The sequence below is a fragment of the Ursus americanus genome, chromosome 21 (genome assembly GCF_024610735.1).
Source record: "Ursus americanus isolate L20-20 chromosome 21, mUrsAme1.1.p, whole genome shotgun sequence".
NCBI lineage: Eukaryota > Metazoa > Chordata > Mammalia > Carnivora > Ursidae > Ursus > Ursus americanus.
In genome coordinates, this window is record NC_142147.1 from 40,119,661 (window position 1) to 40,143,159 (window position 23,499).

Genomic DNA, 23,499 nt, shown 5'->3' on the forward strand with positions numbered 1-23,499 from the left:
CCTGACCCTCCATATCTATTTCATCACTGACTTGCATTGGCTTTACTCCCTACTGTCACCACCATAGTCTGTGAGTGGATACCCACTAGTGTAAGAAAGCCATCTATTAGAGTACAGGAAGAAAATATTAGAAATTCTATATAGACTGCTTTCTTTTTAGTCTTTTAAAATTCTTTATTTCTGTTACATAATGTAAATAGTATATGAATAGTGTAGTGGATATATGGGCACACCTGAACATTTCCAGATTTGGTTCCAGACCACCATAATTAAGCCAATATTGCAATAAAGTGAGTCAAATGAATTTTTTGTTTGTTCTAGTGCATATGAAAGTTATGTTTACACAAGACTATAGCTAAGTGTGGAATAACATTATGTCTAAGAAAACAATATGTATTACTTAATTAAAAAATACTTTATTGCTGGGGTGCCTGGGTGGCTCAGTTAAGTGTCCAACTCTTGATTTCGGCTCAGGTCACAATCTCAGGTCAGGGGCATGGAGACTCCCTCTCTCTTCTCTCTGCCCTTCCCCTCCCACTCTTCCTCAAAACAAGAACAACAACAACAACAAAAACTAGCCCAAACTTAATAAAGTGCCAACCATCATCTGAGCTTTCTTTGAGTCATAATCACTGATCATAGATAACCATAACAAATAAAATAATAATGAAAAAGTTTGAAATATTGGGAGAATGACCAAAATGTGCATAGAGACACAAAGTTGAGCAAATGCTGTTGGAAAAATGGCACCCATAGACTGCTCTACGCAGAGTTGCCACGAATGTTCAATTTGTAAAAAATGCTGTTCCTGCGAATTGCAATAAAAGGAAACATTAAAACGAGGCATGCTTGTATGTAATTTATTAATAAAATGTAGGTGATATTCAAACTTGTTTTCTAATAGAAGTCCAACAACAACAACAACAACAAAATTTTGAGAGCCCTGGTCTAAATCACTTTTTTGCTTGGACCATCAAAATAGCCCCCTGACGTATATTTTATACACACAACTCACCACTTTAGCCATTTTAAGGGTATAGTTTTGATGTGGTTGTGCATCGGCACTACATTCATCTCCAGAACTTATCTTCGCACACTGAGACACTATACCTATTAAATACAAACTCCCCATGCTCCCCTCTCCCCACTCCCTGACAACTGCCTTCTACTTGCTGTCTCTATGAGCTTGCCTACTCTAGGTATCTCATATAAGTGGAATTGTAGAATATTTGTCCTTTTGTGACTGGCTTATTTATTACTTAGCATAATGTTTCATGGTTCATACATTTGTAGCATGTGTCAGAATTTCCCTCCTTTTTAAGGCTGAATAATATTTCGATGCATGGATAGACCATATTTTGTTTATCCACTCATCCATCAATGGACCTCTGGCTTGCTTCCACCTTTTTGACTCTCAGGAATAAATGCTGTTATGAACATGGGTAAAGAAATCTACATCCACTCTTGCCTCCCCCTCTCTAGTCCTTCCCTGCAACAGTAGCCCAAGTAACCCCTTTAAGCCCGCAAGTATGGTAGGATCACCCCTTGCTTAAAATTTACTAGTTCCCCAAAGCTCTCAGGCAAGATCTTACTACCCTAGTTTCTTCCATTGAAGACAGCTGCTGTTTCTTCTGTCCTAACCATGCTTTCCTCTCTGCTTCTCCAAGTTGTTTTCTTCCTTCTCCTCTTTACGACCTCAACTCCTGCTCTATTTCCTGGGCGAAGAATTCCCTGATCACCCTCCTACACTAGGTCAGGGGACTCTCTCCCCCTGCCTCTTCCACTTTCCCCTCCTACCACTTGCCACAGCTGGCACTATCTCATCACGTGTACTTGTGACAATTTTAATTGTGTTTCCACTAGAGAATAAACCTATGAGGGGGAGGGCATTCATTACGCGGTCCCTACTGTGCCTGTCAGGACCGGGCATCCAGTAAGCACTCAATATTTTAGTATTCTATTTCAATAATAAATACGTGAGGACGCAGCTAACCCCGCTCGCCCTAGGGCCAAGCCATAGTGGAGGATGGGGGTGGCCCTGTGGGCTCTGGACGCCGGTCCTCAACCCCCGCCCTAGCTGTACCACCGGGAGGTCCTCGTCACCTGGGGTAGGAAGCTCAGGGCCGCCCCCTCCCGGCTCGCGCGAGGGGGGTCTGCTTCGAGGCCCTGAGTCCGCAGCCACTCCGGCGTCCGCCTGGGGCGGAGGCGGGGCCGGCCCGGAGACGTCACTTCCGGTGTACACAGCCGGTCCGGGCGGTGCGCTGGGGGCCGAGGCGCGTCGCAGGTGAGGAGCGGGCGCGAGCGGGCGCTCCCTGGCGCAGGCAGGCGGGCTGGCTAGGGGGTGGCCGGGGCTGGTGACTGGACGAGCTCGCGGGGCGCCGCTCCGCTTGGGGCCGCGGGGCGCGGGGCCGTGGGCTCCCGCCCCTTGCCCGTCCGCTGTGGAGGACGCCGGGCTCTGGGGGCGCTGGCCGGGCGGACGGAAGCCCAGAGGGGCCTGCCGGCTCGTGTCCAGGACCGGGGGTGCCGGGAGACCCCGCAGACGCGGGACGGGAGGGGCGGGGGCGCTCCCTCGGGCCGCCGGGGCCGCGGAGGTCGGGCTGGCGCCGGCACGCGCTCCCGGAAGCTGGCGGAGCAGTCCGCGGAGGCACGGCGGCCTGTGGGCGGCCGGGGTCCGCCGGGACTGGCTGGCGACGCGGCCCTCACGCCGCCCCGCGGCTGCCGGGCCGGCTGCGCGCACCTTCCCCGCCGTGCGGGGCCGCCGAGGAACACGATTTTCCGGCCCTGAGGAGCCTGCTGGCGCAGTCGGGCAGGGGGAGGTTCTGCGGGGACCCGGCAGGGCCGGGGCCGGGGATGAAGGACCCACGCCTGTAGGGCGAGTGCAGGGTCAGGGGTGTGTCTTCCTGCTCCGCGCGGTGCGAGGAAAGAAGCATGCCTGGTTGGCACGATAAGAATTCTGTTTATACTCCTCACAAAACGTGCCAGATGAACACTTAGGTTGGGGGACCCCAATTTGAAAGTAGCTTGTTCCCGCCCCTTCACCCCCATTATAAAAGCAATTCATTCTCCTCACATTCGAGACAACACAGAAAGTATCGTGACAATACTTTTTCGAATGACAGTCATCCGCCAACCTACCACTCCGTGACAATCATTGCTAACATTTTGTTAATACCAGTAAATAGTCTGTTTCACTTATATTACTTCATAGTTACCATTTTATACCGTCATGTAACAGATGAACATGTAGATTGTTGCCAGTTCGTCACAAGGTAGTTCTGCCAGAAGGATTTGTCTGATTGTTTTAGGATAAATTTACAAATGAGGTCAGATGTAACATTCATTTAAAAAATAGGTTATATTTGTTTCCTTTGTTGACATGTTTGGAAAACTCTTCTCCATCCCAATGTTATAAAAAGTTCCATTCACTTTTGCTTCTCATTTCATGGCTTTATTATTATTATTATTATTTTAACTTTCAGCTTAAAAATTTCTACTTAAAATTTCGTCTTGGTGTAAGATACGAAATATTTTCCAAATGGTTAGTTGACCCAGTTTTATTGAATAAGCTATGACTGCCATTTTGTCATATTTTAGATCTGAAGTTCTCAGTATGTGTTTATAAGGGACTACTCACAAAATTTGATACTTAGATTTTGTGTATGCTGTTTTTAAATTTCAAAAAATCTTTTTTCTTAATCATTTTCCTTTACAAGTCTAGGAAGTAGTTCATGTTTGAGGGGTTTTTTTTTTTTTTCTTTTTATCTTTTAAAGTGAAAAGTTAGTTTATTGTTTCATTTGCTTTCTTGCTGACAAGATAACAAACTCCATATGAAGAGTTCAGGTTTGTTGTGGCAACTTTTCAGTCTGGCATTTGAGATTCTAATCTTCCTCTATTTTTGCACACGAATACGTAGGTTAGCATTGGAGACCAAGATAGAAAAGCTCTCAGATTCCCTTGGCAAGCCTAGATTTTTTCAATCTAAAATTATCTCTGGATTTTTGGAAGACAGCATGTTTTAAGCATCCTTTAAAAAAATTTTTTTTAAACAAGTTGCATATGATTCTGCCGAATCTTACTAAATGTTTATTCTGTTTCAATCCTGGAGCCTAATACACCAGAAGCTTTATGTCAAGTGGGTCTTCCAAGTCTGTAGTCTAAGAGCTAGTAGGCTGGGGCATCACATGGGCTGGGTGTCCACTCTCTTTCCCTCCTGAGACGTTGTCCTTAGTGGAAAATGATGACCTTCCTCGGTGGACAAAGAATGTTGGTTTGAAAAGGAATTGCTTTACTTTGGAGTTACAGGGGGAAAAATGCCTTTTCCTCTTAGTACAAGTTCACAGAGAGCCTGAACTTGTAAGGGGTTGTGCTTCAAATGTCATTATCTCTACTGAAACTGCTCTTGAAGCCCAATTGATAGATGTACTGGCTGCTGCTTACTCATTTCCCTTGACCTTGACCATAAATATTTGGCATGGTGAGCCAGATTTTCTTGCTGTTGTCAGTCTCCTTGGTTGGCCTTCTTGAGTTGGAGCTATAATGGTCATTTTCTTAGCTTTGTGACTGTGCTTTTTCCCTTGAGTTTATTGTTTCTCTTCCCACATCTGCCTGTGAGAATTTTCCAAGGCCTAGCTTCATGCCTCTACCTCTTTTCCCAAAAAAACATGCTCCTTCCAACTCATCCAGTACATGACTTCCAGGCAGAGAACCTCTTCACCCCCTCACGCCTATCTCCATGCAGTGACCCCAGTTCAGACTTCGCTGCGAGTCATTTCTTTATCTCCAGCTGACCCCTGGCATGTTCTCAAGGCCATGCTTTCTCCAGCTGAGGGAGCCCTTCTTTGCTTGCCAAGGTGGCCTGTCCTTCATAACTATAAGGACCTATCCCATCTCATTTTCCTTCTTGATTTGGGTTGACTTGCCTTTTGCTTTCTGTCCCTACAACTTGATTTAGACTTTGTATCTTTGCTCTTAGGGACTTCAGACATAATCTGGTCCCACCCTGGAGGAGAAAGATGAGACCCAGTGATTTTATTCGTTAATTTAGTTAACCCACATTTATGGAGTACTCACAGTATGGGCCAGTTACTGTAGTGGAAAATTAAAATACAGAGCTGAAAGGCACAGTCTGAAAAAGAAGGCCAAAAAAGCAATTGCCATAAAGTATCGTAAGTGCCTAGAAGTGGGGGACACATAATGAGCTCCCCAGGTTTCAGAGATCTTGCCTGTTCACTGTTATTGCTGTTATCTCCAGATCCTAGAATAATACAGTGTTCTGGGAGTAATCAAGTATTTGTTGAATGAATCAGTGATCATCTGAGAATGAAGTAAGAATAAAAGTGCTGTCTATAGAAAAGATATAAACCAAGAGACATTTTGTAAGTATAGTTTGGAGAATTTCAGAGAAAACTTTAAGTTCAACCCAAATGACCCAGCTATAACCCCAGAAAAGCATGACTGGAATGTGCTCTTAGCCAGAATGCTTAAACTTAATTTTGTATTCTCAGAAGAAAGACTGCATTTTTAGGAGGGGGGGTAGGATGGTGTCTGTGGAAATTGGAGTGACGGGTCCAAGAGAGGAATTGGGTGATGTGTCTGTTGCACTGCCTGGGGGCCCTGGACAGAGGAGCTGTGTGCAGTTCTCCAGCGAGCCTCTGCACCTCCGAACAGATAGGTGCATCTCTGTGGAGGCCTCTAGTCAGAAGAATCTTTCCCTTGCTTTGCTTCCACACTCCTAATATCTTCTGATTAGAATGTAGCTTGACATGGAGATTTCCTGCCAAGCAGAGAATGTGAATGGTTAAGAGCTCCATGTCCAGACTGCTCGGATCAGATCCTGGTCTTGGGGTGCTGGCTAATCTCTTTGTTTGCCCCTCTGTAGAATGGGGAGAATGGCAGTACCTTCCTCTTTGTTGCCTGGCACCTGGTAAGTGCTCAATGAATATTAGCCCTCATCAGTATTTACAAACTTCGTAACTGGCCTTCTGGTTAGGACATAGTCACCTTTGAGTTTAGGTGGCCTGCCTCAGTTGCCCCAGACCTGCTTGCTCCTGGATGCATTGACAAAGCCGAGAACCGGAGAGGAAGTCATGACAGATACACTCTTCCCAAACTGCTCCTCCAGAGAATCCAACCACTGTTGTCAGGGAAGATTTCCTGGAGAAGGACGGGCTTGAGCCAAGTACTCTGGGAGCACATCAGTACAGCACCACAGTAAGGGGAAAGGCCATGACAGGAACAAAGGTGTAGGTGAGCAAGCATGAGGTATGTGAGCTGTAGGAGTTTTAGGGTAAAGGGTGGACAGATATGAATATGGAAGTAGAGGGAAATGAGATTGGAGAGGAAAGCAGGGCCAGATCTTGAAGAAATAATTAATGATAATATGTAACTGATTGGGCACTAACAATGTGTCAGGTGTGATGTTAATCCCTTGGACTCTGTGCTAGCCAGGTTTGGTGCCAAGTGCTTTCTGTATATTACCTTGTTTCGTCTTCACAACAACCCTGTGATGTAGGTGCTTCCATTACAAGGAGAAGTGACGTGTCCCATGTCAGCTGGTAGGTCTCTCTGCCTGGTGATTCAGCTTGCACACTGTTGCAAGGTTAACATGTAATATCTTTTGTACATTTTTTTTTAAGATTTTTTATTTATTTGACAGAGACACAGCGAGAGAGGGAACACAAGCAGGGGGAGTGGGAGAGGGAGAAGCAGGCTTCCCGCTGAGCAGGGAGCCCGATGCGGGGCTCGATTCCAGGACCCTGGAATCATGACCTGACCCGAAGGCAGACGCTTAATGACTAAGTCACCCAGGTGCCCCTTTTGTACAGTTTGTTTAATTTTATTTTTTTTAGAGATTAATTCATTTGTCAGAGTGTGAGAGAGCACAAGCAGGGTGAGCGGCAGGCAGAGGGAGAAGCAAACTCCCCACCGAGTAAGGAGCCCGATGCGGAATTCGATCCCAGGACCCTGGGATCATTACTTGAGCCAAAGGCAGATGCTTAACCGACTGAGCCACCCAGGCGTCCCTCTTTTGTATGTTTATTTATTTATTTTTTTTTTTAAAGATTTTATTTATTTACTTAACAGAGATGGAGACAGCCAGCGAGAGAGGGAACACAAACAGGGGGAGTGGGAGAGGAAGAAGCAGGCTCATAGCAGAGGAGCCTGATGTGGGGCTCGAACCCAGAACGCTGGGATCACGCCCTGAGCCGAAGGCAGACGCTTAACCGCTGTGCCACCCAGGCGCCCCTCTTTTGTATGTTTAAAAGCCTCTGTGACTCTTATTTCCTGGTGAAGTCCAAGCCCACCAAGATCCTCCGGCTTTATGGAACCATCTTGAGTTAAAATGTGAAAATATGTGTATCTTAGAATTGAGTAAACACAGCATAGGTGCAGATATGCCTCAAGCTCAGAGAAATGTCAGTCAGTGAAACAGGCAAGATGCAGAACAATGTGTATATGAGCCCATTTGTGTGAAAAACAGAGAGAGAGGTGCACATGAAATAGGTTTCTATGTGTAGAAAAAGAAATTCTGGAATGATAGAAAAGAAACAGTGGTTGCCTTTGGGATGAGGTTCCAGAAATCTAGGCTGTTAGACTGACCTAGCTTTTTGTCTTGCATACTCTTTTGTACAGGATGATTTTCTTTTCACTATGTATGTGTATTGTATTTTCAATTCAGAGTTAATAAAAACAAAATTTTAAGTGTTTGCCATGTATGTAGCAGTCATTTAGAGAGGGAATGTAGCACAGATATTAAGAGCCAGGACTCTATCCAGACTGCTTGGGTTCAGCTTCTGTCTCTGCCACTTACTAGTCATTCACCTCTCAGTCACCCAACCTCTCTTTACCTCATTTTACCCTGTCTGAAAATGGGGGAGGTAACACAAGCTCCCGCCTGGAGTTATAGCAAGGTGTCAATGACTTAATATTTGTGAAGTCCTTAGAACGGTTCCTGACCAGTATGTTTTTTTTGTTGGTGGCGGCGTCATTATGGCCTGGTGCTGCGCCCCACAGTGCACGCGAGGAGGGGTCCAGCCTGTCTCTGTGTGCTTACGGTTCCTGTGGGAGGGGCAGGGCATGCAGTGAAGGCTGCAGGAGCTCAGGACAGGCTCCTGAGTGGGGACTGAAGGGGCCCAGATGGTTTCATCCAAACAGTGAATCTTAAATATGGGTCACTTTTAGAAAAAGTGAAAGGGGAGAAAAGGCCACCCAGGGACTTGTTCCAAGCGTGACGTGTGCCCCAGACAGACAGAGAAATGAGATCGGGAAAGAGCCTGAGGGGAGCCCAAAATTGGGATATAGCGTGTGATGACAGGTCATCATTATATGGCAGAGTTTTTCTTAGCCTATATAAAATAATGATATGATTTATAAATGACATCTTAGGCTTGATGAGATGTGGTAGCTGGACCTTGATCTTTGAAATGGCCTTGAGGTGTTCCTGTGTAATTTACTTGATGAGTCCCTTAATGCGGCCCATGTGGGTTCCATGCAGGTGGATGCTTGCAGACAGTGCTGCTAGTGAGCATCTCTAATACAGGCCTCCACATTTACTGGGTCTGTTTCTTTTTTTTTTTTTTTAAGATTTTATTTATTTATTCGACAGAGATAGAGACAGCCAGCGAGAGAGGGAACACAAGCAGGGGGAGTGGGAGAGGAAGAAGCAGGCCCATAGCGGAGGAGCCCGATGTGGGGCTCGATCCCAGAACGCCAGGATCACGCCCTGAGCCGAAGGCAGACGCTCAACCGCTGTGCCACCCAGGCGCCCCTACTGGGTCTATTTCTAGCATTCATTCCTAGATGGTATCACCTTTTTTTTTTTTTTAACACTGTTTTGACTATGTTCCATGTGTCTGGGTTGCTGTCCGATATGTGCTTTTTCAAATTGGTAGTTGCAAAGAATCTTAATGGGATAGTTTGGGTTTTTTTTTTTTAAGATTTTATTTATTTATTTGACAGAGACAGACAGCCAGCGAGAGAGGGAACACAGGCAGGGGGAGTGGGAGAGGAAGAAGCAGGCTCCTAGCAGAGGAGCCTGATGTGGGGCTCGATCCCATAACGCCGGGATCACGCCCTGAGCCGAAGGCAGACGCTTAACAACTGCGCCACCCAGGCGCCCCATAATGGGATAGTTTTCCAGTGCAGAATTAGAGCTAGAGATTATCTGGGGAAAAAAATCTAATTTTCTTATTAGAAATAATTTTGGGATTAGGTGCCAATGAGATGGTCTTTACAACGGGGAGCCTGGGAATACCTGAGTCTTCCCCCACCCCACCCCCAGGTTCCAGAGGTGGGTGTGTATGCCTGAGAAAAGAGGCAGGGGAAAGCTGGCTCAGCTCCCAGATTCAGCTCCCAGAGCTGAGTGCTGCAGGCTATGTGGTAACCTGGGCAGGGGAGGCAAGAGCGGTCCCTCTCCCCAGGTCCCAAAGACCTGTCCCACCCCTCGGTCTCAAGGTAGCAGAGAATGCAGCCACATACCTGTGCTTCGGTAGCTTTGTACTTTACAGTGGGAGGTGATCCCTTCCTGAGCCTTGTCCTTGTCCTTGCCTGTCTTCCTTCAGCTTGGGGCTGAAAGGGAAGGGAGTGCTGGGTAGGGAAATGGGAGGAGCCATGACCTCCTTCCCCTCTGGAGGAGGGCAGCCCTCCTTTTAGTCTGTTGCCAGGACCTTGAGAGTTGGGGCCAGAGCAGCAGGAAGGTAAGTATATTTTTGAAAAATCTGGTAGCTGTGTGGTATGTTGAGGAGGCAGAGTTTGGGGGTTTTTCTCCCCTGATAGTAGGCTGGCATGAAATATTTCATTAGAAGATAAACTGCTTTTCTCTGACTAGTGTCCAGCTTCTTTCAGAGCAGATAGCTCCAGTTTCTGAGTAAGACTCCAGGTGTGCCAAGTGCTGTGGTTTATAGGTTTAAGCCTCACCACTGTACTGAAGAAACTGAGGCACAGAGTTCAAAAACAGAGGTGGAGAGTTAATAAGTGCCATTGATTTAATTGGTAATTACTGAGAACTGGGATTCATATCTAGGTCAGTCTGACTCCCAAACTCATACCTACTGCACTTTGTCAGTGCCTGTTTCCAGGAAATCTCTTTGTACTGTGTAGCATCTTTTTTTTTTTTTTTAAGATTTTATTTATTTATTTATTTGCCAGAGAGAGAGAAAGAGAGAGAGAGCACAAGCAGGGGGAGTGGCAGGTGGAGGAAGAGGGAGACGCAGGCTCCCCGCGGAGCAGGGAGCCTGATGCAGAACTCGATCCCTGGACCCTGAGATCATGACCTGAGCCGAAGGCAGACGCTTAACTGACTGAGCCACCCAGGCGCCCAATGTACTGTGTGGCATCTTACCTACAAGGTAAAAGCATGAGCTTTTTCTCCCATGAGGTTGTAAGCTCCCAGAGAGCAGGGAGTGTGTCTGTTTCATTCACCCAGTGCCTGGAGCAGTGTTGTGCACATAGTAGGACCTCAGCAAATGCTTGAGTACATGAAGGCTCATGGTGTGGAGAAGCGGCAGAGCCTGGAAGTCAGTGTGGTGGTAAGCCACTGCAGGCCTGCTCTGTAGGGCTGTCTTCCCTGCCTGGGGAATAATGGGAGGGATGGGGGGGGGGAGGCTTCTTGAGTATCCTCACTGCTAAATACCTGACCTGCTGGGATGTTCCATGGGGAAGAACGGGGTGCCTCACCTTGACTCTGACTTGCTGTTCTTTCTGAGAGATGGAAAGGCTTGCTGGGTGCACAGAATTAGAGTCAGTGTTCCCATTCTGGAGGCAGGAGCTGCTGTAATTATCCATTGATCAAATTTTTCAAGGGTGCTTTAAATTTTCAGAAATGATCCCAAATCTGAAGTGCATTTATCTAATATTTATATAATTCTTCTCCACAGTAAGAGAAATAATTTATACATTACAGTTTGATTTACCCATTTCTGTATAAGCTTCTTGATAAATACTTGTTTTTCCCCATTCGAGGTTAATTTTGGACAGGTTCCATAGTGCAAATTGTTAAGAATGAAGAGTACAATTAAGTTTTCTTAAATAACTTTCTAATGGATACATTAGTTTTCATTAGTTCAACTTGCTTTTATGTTTGGAAACTTTGAATAATGAAGGCTGAAACTAGGCTCAAACAGAGCTGAGTGGATCAAGGCCTTTTCATGCTGTAACATACTGACAAAAATAAAACTAGTGGTTTTTAATAGATGTAGATTTTTTGGAATGTTTTAACAATTTGGGTTTCAAAAAATTACATCAATGCTTGTGACTTTTAAAAAATGATTTTCCTTAGTCGACTATACTTCAGTTAAAACAAAAAAAGATTTACGTTAAGTCATTCTCCTTAATTTATACCTGAATTTCCATCAGCAGCACAATTTGTTGTGAATGTTTTCATCATGCTCGGCTGTATTGGATGTGAAAACTTCTAATGGTCCAACACCATTTTAGTTTATCAAAAGCCTGGTTTTACCTGAGCAAACTGTTTCAGAAGTTTCAGAGCCAGCTTTATTTATCATTTGGTGATGTGTGGTAGTCATTAGATAAAGGTAGATAAACCTTTTCTTGGCAAGGCTTTGCCAACCGCACCCCTCCACCCCCCCCCCCCCCGCTGCCCACTTTAACTTCTTTTGAAGATTTCTGTTTAATAAAGTTTTTTGGCTCACAGTGTTCCTCTAATAAAATTCTTTCAAAAGTTCTAATACTTGTTTTAAAGGCAACAGGTTTTGAGTTACTCTTTTGATTTTATAAGAAAACTAAACACAAGTCTTAGAATACAGCCGGTTGATTTATCACCAGAAAATTCGGCAGGTAGCTAGATCTGCCTTCAGCAGAACCAGTAATGGATTTTTTTTTCCCACTAAATGTTTACCATTTTTGTTGGTATGAAACTGAATATATGGTGATTACCATCCATTTCATTTACTTTTCTACTTATTAATGTGCTATTTAAAAAATAAACTAGCCTTTGATCTTCCTTTTTCTCTCCCCACCCCCAAAATACCCTCAATTTAAACAAAATTGCCCTTCATCTGTATGACTGTTTAACACATTTGGCCTTTTGTTTTTTTTTAACCTGTGCTAATTTGAAACTAAATTTCAACTCTGTTGACTTTATGGTTAGAACATTTTTTTTCCTTCTTAAATTAAATTATCACTTGTTTGTAGATTACTAAATAAAAAAGCTTTTCAGATCCACGAATATCTTGCTTTGTTATTATAGAGGAATGCCCTATTTTGTGGTGATAAACGTTACAGAGCAAGTGTAAGGACGAGGCGGTCAGGTGTCACCATGTGGGGCAGTTTGTTCCCCCATTAGACCAGAAGCCCCTTGAGGGCAGGCACTGATACCCTCCCTCTGCATCCTTGGGTGCTCCAAGCATTCAGAGCATTCAGGCACCACTTCACAGGGTTGACCGTGTTGCTGAAGAATGCATATAGAAACATCTTCATTTTAACTGTGGTAGATTCGAACTTTGATCAGAATTTTTATTTAGTAGGGTTTTTGGGTTTTTTTCTATATACTTGAGTTTTCAGAGATCAGTTTAGGATAAATGGGCTTCAGATTTTGTCAACTGATCAGTTATTCGGTAAGTTTTTTTGTATTAACAGCAGTTTTAATAGTCATTTCTTGAACAGAAAAAAAAATAATCTTGGCCTCCTTAAAACTTTTTCATTGGCATTTTTTACTCTGATAGAACTTTAATGTTTCCTGAGTTTTTGCACAATTCTTTAACATGCTTAGTATTAATTCTTTGGAAACTGTTTCTATGTAATAGGCTAGTGTTCAGTTTTGTACATATTTTTCTTTGGGGGCAGTCTCTGGGCGCAGAAATCATCTGGGCTTGGTGGACCCAGAAGTGTCACTTCCTTTGCTCTGGCTTTGGCTCTCCATGCCTGCCTTTCCATTTTGATGTTTTAATGATACCCTCCCTGCTCGGTGATTTGTGTTCAGGAAGCTAGGCAGTGATTACTTTTGTTTCTGCTTTGTGAACTTCCTCCCCCACTTCCTATTTTTACCGAGCAACTACAGGAAATGAGGCAGCTCCTGGCTGGCTGCTGCTAGGCACTGATTTTAGGTGGCAGAGGACAAGGGCCTGAGCCATTTAAAACATTTTCCTCCATGGTCTTTTCACTGCCTCCTTCCTGTAGGAATCATAGGAACACGATTTTGTGATTGGGTTGAGACGATGGCATGTTCCCCTCACCCTTGTGGGATGGGGTGCTGCTCAGTTGGAGGACAGCGCTTCGGTGAAGTAGTAGGTGAGAGGTTTTCTCCATTATAACAGTAGAAGTGGGACATCGTGGGCTTATGGCCCAGCCGCTGTCATAGGTGAACAGTTTGGCAAAAGCAAAGGGTGGGTTGAAGGGACCTGTTCTAAGTAAGGCTGGAAAGGTGGACGCTGGTCCTCCCAAGGTGAGAGCCTTGACTGGCACTGGGAGTGGACCGAGGGGCCCTGTCTGCTCTCCGAGGTCTTTGAAGAGGACCTCTGCCTTTGTGGTGCTCTCCTTCCTCTGAACTCATGGCATTTGTCTTCTAAACCGCTATTAAGCATTGGGAGCTTCACTTAGGGAGAAGTTTGTATCATCTTCTCAGAAAGAAGTAACTTTTTAACACATTAGGTAACTTGAATATGGAAGCTGCTCAAAGCATTTGTTTAGCAGAGTTTCTCAATAGTGGCACCATTGACATCTTGGGCTGGATAATTCTTTGGCTGTGGATGAACAAGGGAGCTGTCCTGTGCATCGTAGCACAGTTAGCAGCAATTCTGGCCTCTACCCGCTAGCACTCCCCTACTCCCCCAGTTGTGACAACCAAAAAGTGTTTCCAGACATTGCCAAGTGTCCCCTGAGCTGGGCGTGTGTGTATGTGTGTGTCGAAGCATCCTCTCCTCTACTTGTTGAGAACCGCTATGTTAAAGGATTGAAGGCTGACTTCTAATTTTGTAAAATGGAATAAAAAAGAATGTTTGGTTCCTTGGGATTGGAGCCATTTGTTAGTTTCTGTTCCAATATCTGACATTCTCATACATTTTTGGTTTGCCACTTAGATTTTGCTGTTGTCTATCAGCCAGCTTTGAAGTATATCTTCCCTTCTGTGTGCTTCCATCGAAAGAGCTGGGGCCTGAGCATCTGACAGCCTGGCTTCTGGTCCTCACAGAAAGCATTCTCTCTCAATCTTGATCTTGCTTGCTCCAGAAGGCTAGTTCCTGGGAAGCTGAACACTGTGGGTATAAAGGAGAAAATGAAAGGCATCCAGAATGTCACAATCCCAGTAGCTGACATTCATGGAGCAGTTGCTGTAGACCAGGTGACCAGAACGGGTGGGATTGAATGTAAGGGATAGAAAGCCAAAGGTACGGGACAGGAACCACCTGGGACAGCATCTTTGGTTTAGGCTCAGGGTTGGTAATGCTTTTAGCCGAAATAGAACATATAGCAGGAGGAGCAGGGAATGGAATGGTGACTAGGTAAAGATTGGAGGACCTGAGGAGGTGTCTCAGGAGTCTAGTCCTAGCAGGGAGAGGTCTTGACCAAAAAGTCGAATTTGGGTGTCATAAGCAGTGGGTATGGGTATAATCTTCTAAACAGAGATCACGTTACTTTTCATTACTCCAGCTCAACTTCCTGTCAATTCCGAGAAGACCGCAGCTTTCAGCCATCACCATTAAGAGTGATGAACAGAATGCCAAGGTCTAGATATTTGACAGAGGCGGAATAGCGTAGGGAATAGACCCCTCACAGGGTCTTTGTGAGAAATGAATTCGATAATACACGAGGTGCATAGCACAGAGCCTGGCCCCAAGTACCCATTCGGTTAATGTCAGCTGTTTTTATTTGAGGGTTCTAGCAAGGATTAAACAAGCTTATGTATCTAAAGCTCAGCTTAATGCATGACAGGTTGTCGGCCCTTAATAAACGGTCTCTTTTGTTGAGGAGTGAACATGGCCTGTTGTCAGTCGCTTTATTTATTTATTTTTTAAGCAGAGGCTCATTTCTAGCACTTAACTACTGCTTCTGTGGATGGCAACTGACTGAATGAATGCTGTAAAAACGAGCATTAAATAAATACTGGGGATGAGCTAATCATTCAACAAATACCTGTTGAATGTTTACAGTGTGCTTAGCACCCTTGACCATCTTGAATGAGGTCGGTGATCGCGAGGGCTGGAGGTGACGGGGAAACACGGAAACTGGCCGTGTGATACAGTATTTTACAAAACAGCAACGATTCGGCAAAGATGGGGCCAAAAACAGGGTGTTCCGGGAGCACACAGGGGCTCCTAGCTCACTTTTTGCCAAGGTGGCATCCCAGAGGAGGTGATTTCTAGGTTAGACATCCAGGTGGAGGGAACTGAGCACGTAGATGGTAAGTGGGAAGACGGCAGCAGCAAGAAGTGGGTAGGGGTGGGCAGAGGGGTGGGGGAAGACGGTTGGTAAGGGTAGTGGAGAGCCATAACAGATATGAAGCAGCAGAGTGTGTGATTAAATTGACTCTAGAACAATCACACAACAATCAGAAGGGAGCAGTCCAGGAGTCTGGAAGATCACTCAGGAGGCTCCTGTTGCAATTCCGGCAAGAGGAAAAGAAGGTCTGAGCTTTAGATTGGAAGTGAAGGTAGAGAGAAAGGAAAAGACTTGAGAGATAGTAAGGAGGCAAGAGGGGTACAGCTAAATGATTAAGTGGCTATAAAGGAGAGTGAGGAGTAGAGGATGACTGCCGGGTTTCCAGCTTACAGGTAGATGGTAGATCAAGTAGGTAAGTGGCAATGCTGTTCACCAAGGCAGGAAAGGAACAGTGAGAGCCTGGGGAGAGTTGATAGTGGGCCGTTGACTGGGGGACCTGTCCAGTAGGCAGTTGAATATTTGGGATGTGGCGCACAGGAGAAAGATCAGGGCTAGAGAGATGGATTTGGGGATCCTCCCAGGGAGACCATGTTGATCATAGAAGCAGAGAGCTCTGGGGGACCACGGTGCTTCAGGTCAGAGGAGGAGTGGCTCCCAGAGGCATCTAAGAATGGCCAGAGGGGCCGCAGGAGAGCTAGGAGGACAGGCATCTTCCCATAACGAATTGCCTCACTCTTTTTAGTGTGATAACATATTATAAAGGGAGCCAAAAAAGTAGAGTCCTAGGACTAAGAGAACAAAGAACTAAATCTTTCAGGCATTTTCTCTTGCCTGGATAGATATTTTAAATTCATGAATGTTGAGAATAAAATTCTTCAAAGCATTTTTCTGGAGTGCATTTCTAAATATGGCCCGTGTCATTCTGAACTGACAAAAAAACATGGAAATGGTTGGGCTTTGAACTTCACAGACAATAACTTCACTAATCTCCCTAAAGAATTTCCTGTGGCGTCTCCATATTATCAAGGGTAGATTTAGATTTACATTGTTATGGACTGGAGGGAGAAAAAATTTTTCTGTTTTTTTCTCTGAAGAGGTAATTGTTTATGGAGTGGCTCATCTTTATTTTTTTTTTAACAGCTTTATTGAAACGTAACTCACATACCATACAATACATCCGTCTAAAGTATATGATTCAGTGCTTTTTAGTATATTCAGAATTCTACAGCCACCACCACCACAATCAATTTTAGGATATTTTTATCACTCCAGAAAGAAACCCTGTATCCATTAGCAGTCATTCCCCAATCTTCTCATCCACCTAAGCCCTAGGCAACCGTTCATCTACTTTCTATTTCAGCGGATTTGCCTGTCCTGGATACTTCTTATTAACGGAATCATGTATAATATGTGACCTTTTGTGTCTGGCTTCTTTCACTCAGCACAGTGTTTTCAAGGCTTGTACATGTTGTAGGATGGATCAGTGTTTCGCTCCTTTTTATGCCTGAATAATATTCCATTGCATGGCTCTACTACATCTAGTGTATTCATTTATCAGTTGATAGACATTTGGGTTGTTTCCACTTCTTTTACAATTATGAATAGTAAACTTCATACACAGGCTTTTGTGTAGACGTGTTTTTCATTTCTCTGTGGGGTATACGTAGGTGTGGAATTGCTTGGTTATATGGTACTTCTATGTTTGACCTTTTGAAGTCTGGCAGACTGTTTTCCAGAGTCTCTGCACCATTTTGCATTCCCACGGGCAGTATCTCCACACCCTCCCCAGCATCTGGTACTGTCTGTCTCTTTTATTAAAGCCATCTCAGTGGTTGTGAAGTGGTATCTCGTGGTCTTAACTTACATCTCCCTGGTGGCTAATGATGTTGAGCATCTTTTGTGGGCTTATTGGCCATTTATATATCATTTTTGAAAGGTTCATCTACATTTGGTCATTAATTTTGGCATCGTAAATTAAGTTGCAAAACCTGAAACTGAAAAAAAACAGATGAACATATTTGACTAGAGAAATGATGTGTGTGTGTGCATGTGTGCACGCACGTAGTGAAAGATGCTATAAACGGATGTAAAAGATAAAGGACAGGCTGCCCCAGGGAAATAGCCAGCACTCTCCACCCACCTGTACTCTTCACTCCACCTGAGCTTGAGAGACAGGGTGCTTGATGATCCTGTTACCTAGCTGTAACTTTGGAAGTAGAGACCATGATCTCTGCCTTCTTAAGTCCACAGATATCGCCACCATCTTGAACCAGGTATCAGAATGTCTTTCCTTTCTAGGCTTAAGAATATACCATTTTATGGTTTTACCACATTTTGTTTATCCGTTCATCCATCGGTGGACATTTGTTTTATTTCCACCTTCTGGCTATTATGAATAGTGTTGCAGTGAACATTGGTGTACAAATACCTGTTCAAGTTTTGCTTTCACTTCTTTTGTGTATGTACTGAGAAGTGATTAGTTAGATCATATGGTAATTATATTTTTAAATTTTTGAAGCACTGTCACACTGTAATCTTCAGTGGCAGTACCATTTTATATTCCCACCAGTGATGCCCAGGGTTCCAGTTTTTCCACATTCTTGCCAACATGTTATTTTCTCTGCATTTTTTTTTTTTTTTTTTTTTTTGCTTTTATAATACCCAACCTCATGGATTTGTAGTGGTTTCTCATTGTGGTTTTGGTCAGCAGTTCCCTAATGATTAGTGACCTTGAGCATCTTTCCATGTGTTTATTGGCCATTTGTGTATTTCTTTGGACAAATGTCTATTCAGGTCCTTTGCCCATTTTAAAATTGGATTGTTTGGTTTTTTTGTTTTTGAGTTGTATATAGTTCTTTATATATTCTGAATATTAATCCCTTTTCAGAGGTACGATTTACATTTATCTTCTCCCATTCTGTGTGTTGCCTTTTCACTCTATTGATAGTATCTTTTGACACACAAAAGTTTTAATTTTGATGAAGTCCAGTTTGTTTTTTCCTCTTGTTGCCTATGCTTTGGTTTTTGGTTTTTGGGTGTTTTTTAAAGATTTTATTTGTTTGTCTGAGAGAGAGAGTGTGTGCACGCACAAGCAGGGGGAGTGGCAGGCAGAGGGAAAAATAGGCTCCCTGCTGAGCAAGGAGCCCAGTGCGGGACTCGATTCCAGGACCACAGGATCTTGACCTGAGCTGAAGGCAGACACTTAACCAACTTAGCCACCCAGGCGTCCATGAGCTTTGGTGGTTTATCTAGGAAATCATTGCCAAGTCCAAATTCATTAATTTTTTAAAAGGTTTTATTTATTTATTTGAGAGAGGCAGAGAGAGAGAGAGAACAAGTGGGGGAAGGGGCAGAGGGAGAAAATATCCAGGCAGACTCTGACCGAGCAGAGCCAGATAAGGGGATCGATCCTACAACCCATGAGATCAGGCCCTGTCATACGCTTAACTGATTGAGCCAACCAGGCACCCCAAACTCATTAATTTTTATGTATTTAATGGTTTGTGCTTCAGGGGAGGTTTTTTGTTTTGTTTTGTTTGTATGCTAAAATTGTCCCATTATTGGTCATTAATACAACTTACTCTTCAGGTTCACTCTGAGTCCTTTTGACACAAGCCAGATTAGAGAGGTTCCTTGCTTTCTGACCTGATTAAGAATTCCTGGCTTATCGTTTTTGTTTCTGACCCCAGATCTAGAATCAGCCATTTCTATAAGGAGCTCTGGTTTTTTGGTGGGAAAAAATTAGGGGCATTCATTACAACTGGAATTTGAATCCTCCTAGGTCTTTTCAGTAAAGTTAATATGTACAAAGAAATTAAAAGGTAAATCATGATTTCAGACTAATATTTCAAATTTAAATGAAGGGTTAAAGGATTTTTATTTCTTTGGTTTTATATTTGTGTCTGTTCTCCTTTGTTGACAGTAGCACCAGAGAGGTATAATAAAAACACCGTGTCAACTTCAAGTAATCCTCTCTGTGTGGTTACGCCACCAACTTGATAAATAGTTTAGGTTCTTTTTTTTTTTTTTTTTTTTTTAGGAATTGTTTTCTTTTTTATTTACTTTTGTATTTTAATTGTATAAAATATTTACTTGGTTCTAAAGATAAAACTATTGGGGCGCCTGGGTGGCTCAGTCGTTAAGCATCTGCCTTCGGCCCAGGGCGTGATCCCGGTGTTCTGGGATCAAGCCCCGCATCAGGCTCCTCTGCTGGGAGCGTGCTTCTTCCTCTCCCACTCTGCCTGCTTGTGTTCCCTCTCTCACTGGCTGTCTCTCTCTCTGTCAAATAAAAGAATAAAATCTTTAAAAAAATAAAAATAAAAAAATAAAAAATAAAGATAAAACTATAAAGCAAGGTAGATTGGGAGAATTATGGCTTCTTTCCATGCCTTTGTTCTTCTCTATACCACATAGGTAACATTTTTATTGGTTTTTTATTTATTCTTCCATTGTTTATTTTAAAATATATAAACAAGTGTGTGCACCCTACTCCACTCTCGTTTTATTTTTTCCCTTCTTTTTTACTGTAGCAATCATATTTCTTATTTCCAAGAATTCTTTCTTGATTTCTGCTTCCTTTATGGTTTGTTTGCTTTTGTTTTAAGGATACATTATCTTGTATCTCTCTAAGGATACCAGTTGAAATTTCTTTAAAGGGACCTAAAATGTATGTTTCTTCTGGAGTCTGATCTTTTCAGCTTTTCATTGTAGGTGTCCTTTATTGTCCTTTGGTTTTTGGGGATTTTTTTCCTACTGTCTGGTGACCCTTATGAATGAAGAAGTGGGTTGATGATACAGGTAATTGAGAAAGATTCTTGTTTTCCCAGCAGTCCTTTTTCCTTGTTAAGAGTTGGTTGGGTGAGTGACCAGGAATGAGAAATGTGGAAGAGATCAGGTGGATGAACCTATTTCCCACTCCTGATTTCTCTACCTGCTGACTCAGAGCTGGGCGTTTATCCAGCTCCTCCAGGAAAAAGTGCTCTGCCTCTCTGCCTGCCTTTGGCTCTGCGTGTTCTGGGAAGTGTCCAGCTCTGCTGTGGTCTGTCGTATCATACAGTTCCCTCTGTTTTCTCTTCATCTTCTAGAAAATAGGCAGCATTTAAAGAGACTATATCCCTCAGCCTTTCTCATTACTGTTATGTTGTGATTCCCTTGTGAATGTCTTTACTGTTACGTCTTTAGGATTTGGGGCCACTGGGAAAGTGAGTCCATGTGCCTGTTTCTCTAGCCTGTCATCCTGAAATGAAGCTACTTTGTGCCATACTATTGTGGACAACAGGACTGCTTTTCATTCCCATTTTCTCATTGGCTTAATGACTGAAATGGATTTAAAATTATTCTCTGTGTTCACAAGTCATAGCTATCACATCATTGAAACGTGTTGCCTCCTACACTAGCATACATAGATTTCTACTCAGTTCAGGTATCGGATGACTTTACAGGACCTTTGTCTATAATTTTTTCCGGAGAAGCAGAGCTAACAAGACTTGCTTACTTTCACTTATCGTGTGAGAATGTTAATAACAAGATCATTAAATACTCAGTGCCCAGTATATGCCAGACATTTTTCTGTGTGCTTTATGTGTATAAACTCATTGAACTCAATAACAGTAGCTACTGTTATTATCCCTATTTTACAGACGATGAAACTGAGGCACAGAGAGGTTAAAGAACTTGCCCAAGGTCACATAGCGGGTAAGTGGCAGAGCCAGGATCCCACCCAGTTAGTTGGCCCCCAAGGTCACTCTCTTATCCATGGTACTCTCTATAAAGGGAAGCTCTTCAGATTTTCTCAGGCTAATCAAACCACTTTTTGTATCTGGTCAGTTATGGGTATAAGAAAACCCTTTTATACTTAATCTTTGTCTAGTTTCAAGCATGTTCTTTGTTATTGTGTGAAATTGAGATTGCTGATGACTTTGATTGCAGAAAGGAATGTTTTAAATGACATAATCAGGTCTGAGTTCAGTTTTAATCTATTGAGAATTTTAGCAGACTACTGTGGTGATGGAAAAATGTGACTTATCTCCTAAAATGTCCTTTTTAGCTATGTGTTTTTGACTCTCGGGCAGCATTAAAACTTATGAATAAAGTACTTAAATCTTACAAGTCTTGGCTACAGCTAACTTCTGAGGTCTTCAAAATGTATATTGATTCCACAATGCATATGAATAATGGATTCATACACGATGAATATTTTCCCAGTGAAAATTCTTTTTAAGAAAATACAGAAATGTCCTTAAATGGATTGAACACATTTTAGCCCTTCAGGCTGATAAATGTGGGGGCAAAGCATTAGGAAACCATTAAGCATTGAGAAGAATTCTATGTAAAAAAAAATAACAAAAGGAATAAGTCCAGATGCTTCTGTGCATGTTTGTGTCTTTTTATTATGGAAATGTTCAGGCACACACAACAGTAGAGCAAATGATAAGATGGATCTCATGTACCCATCACCCAGCTTCCAGCAGTATTTTGTCAGGGGAAATGATCACTGCCATGAAGACAACCTTAAATGGATGTCACCACCTTTCCTGCTTATTATTTCTTGGCAAAATCCCATTTGAAAATGATAGAACTTGAATGGTATTTCAATTCCATGAAATTCCCTTGACTTCAACACGGTCTAGTTTTATTACAGCAAAGATCAGCACAGAAATAAACATATCTGTTAAGAGTAAGTAAAAACCAGTTTTCATCTTCTTAAGGGGCTTGTGTGTTCTCTCATCCTGGAGAAGAACCCCACTTGACCGTGGGCCTGAAGTGGTCTCGTTAGACACACTTAGGATACATACAGATTTTCGCCAAAGCCCGGGGAGAATGGAGGGCAGGTGGTTCTTTGCTGGAGCTCCAATTCCAAAATTCAGGGAATGGAAACTTTGGTGTTTTGGATATGTGTTTCACCAGGAGTGTTTTTTCCTCAGTTTCTCAAAAGAGTCTATGACCTTTCCCTCCCCCACGGCCTGCCACTACCCCACAGTACATGCATACTCACAACAAAGAACCATGGCCTGGAGCAGCCCACGTGAGAATCTCCTGGCTTCCAGTTGTGGAAAGCAGCTGCGCCGACTCTGCATTCCCTGTCAGCAGCCTCTCTCGTGTGGAATCAGAGCTGCCATCACCGCCGGGGCAGAACTCCGCAACACACTGGGCTCACCCAGTATTCCATATGGGCCCCTACCTTTCCCGGCCTCTCTCGTCCTTACGTTGGTACCATGTGGCTAAGTCTGGTTAGCGGGCCATGAGGGGAAGTGATGGGCGTCACTTCCAATGGGAAGTAGTCAAGAGTAGGTATGAGTTTCTTGTTTTGTGCTGAGGTGACTGGGAAACACAAGTTCCAGTCATGTCACGACAAGCTGAAGACGGGCTGCCAGACCCACACTGAGATGCATGCAAGCGAGAGAGAAGTCCGTTAGGTTAGGCCGCTTGTTTCATGGGACCATCCCTGTCATCTGTAAATTGGAGGGCTTCAATTAGATGATCCTGATGGGCCTTTTTGGCACTGACATTTCTAGATTCTAGTTAGCAGCACTTAAATACAGCTTTCTGATGAAGTAGGAACAGGAGACTAAGGCTGGCATTAAAGGTGTCCCTGGGAGTCTTGTTCTTTATTATGTACCTTTTGCTGTTAAGTGACAAGTTACATAAGGAAAATGGCAGTCGGGGCGCCTGGATGGCACAGTTGTTAAGCATCTGCCTTCAGCTCAGGGCGTGATCCCAGGGTCCTGGGATCGAGCCCCACATCAGGCTCCTCCGCTGGGAGCCTGCTTCTTCCTCTCCCACTCCCCCTGCTTGTGTTCCCTCTCTCGCTGGCTGTCTCTCTCTGTCAAATAAATAAATAAAATATTTTAAAAAGAAAAAAAAGGAAAATGGCAATGAAAGATGAAATATTTTTTTAAATAAATAAAATATTTTAAAAAGAAAAAAAGGAAAATGGCAATGAAAGATGAAATATTTTTTAAAAATGATAGCTTTATTGAGATACAGTTCACATACCATATGTGTTTTAGTATAGTCAGAGTTGCACAACCATCAGCAATATCTAACTTCAGAACTCTGTCATCACCCTCCACCCATTAGCAGTGACTCCCCATTCTACAGATCTGCTTTCTGTCTCCGGATTTGCCTGTTCTGGACATTCCCTATCAGTGGGATGATATAATATGTGG

General features: G+C 43.5%; 1 protein-coding gene across 6 annotated transcripts in view; it reads left to right on the top strand.

Moving 5' to 3' along the window:
* The first annotated feature begins 2,199 nt into the window (after positions 1-2,199).
* Positions 2,200-23,499, top strand: part of GARRE1 (granule associated Rac and RHOG effector 1) — a 78,643-nt gene continuing 57,343 nt past the window's right edge. The window contains exons 1-3 of one of the 6 annotated variants that reach the window (XM_045796193.2): positions 9,534-9,696; positions 10,148-10,347; positions 20,971-21,025. The gene's annotated coding sequence lies outside the window, so the exon portion shown is untranslated. Of the gene's footprint in view, positions 2,285-9,533; positions 9,697-10,147; positions 10,348-20,970; positions 21,026-23,499 lie in introns of those variants that run through there. The other 5 variants (XM_045796192.2, XM_087870681.1, XM_087870680.1 and 2 more) reach the window with 5 other exon arrangements.